This window comes from Callithrix jacchus, chromosome 21 (assembly GCF_049354715.1).
Source record: "Callithrix jacchus isolate 240 chromosome 21, calJac240_pri, whole genome shotgun sequence".
Classification (NCBI taxonomy): Eukaryota; Metazoa; Chordata; class Mammalia; order Primates; family Cebidae; genus Callithrix; species Callithrix jacchus.
In genome coordinates this window covers 7,952,090-7,952,511 of record NC_133522.1, presented here as the reverse complement: position 1 = coordinate 7,952,511, position 422 = coordinate 7,952,090, and positions in this window count along the sequence as shown.

Sequence of the window (422 nt, the reverse complement as noted above, 5' to 3'; positions counted from 1 at the left end):
CTTTTCTTATCTTTTTTACCCTTTTTAGCTGCTGCTAAAATTAAAGATTTGATGCATATTTGGTGATTTTTCAAAAAAATGATCTTTTTTTATTATTTTCCTGGAAGAACAATTAGATAAACTCTGCTGCTTACATTTAAAACAAAAAGCAAAAAAATAAACTATCTTTTTAGGAAATAATTGGTACAAGACTAATGTTTGTGAATGTGGTAAGCCTAAGAATTGATGGTTTCACATTAATAATTTTTCCCCAATGTTTTCAGGTATTAAACATTTTTAAATTTTATTTTTAAACTTATAAGTCCTAGTGATTTATTTCATTTCAGTCAAACATGGATACCACAGAAGATTTGGAATATAAAAGACAGAGTGGTCATTCTGATGGGCTACATTTGTGAAGTGTTCTTGTGGTAGTTTTCACA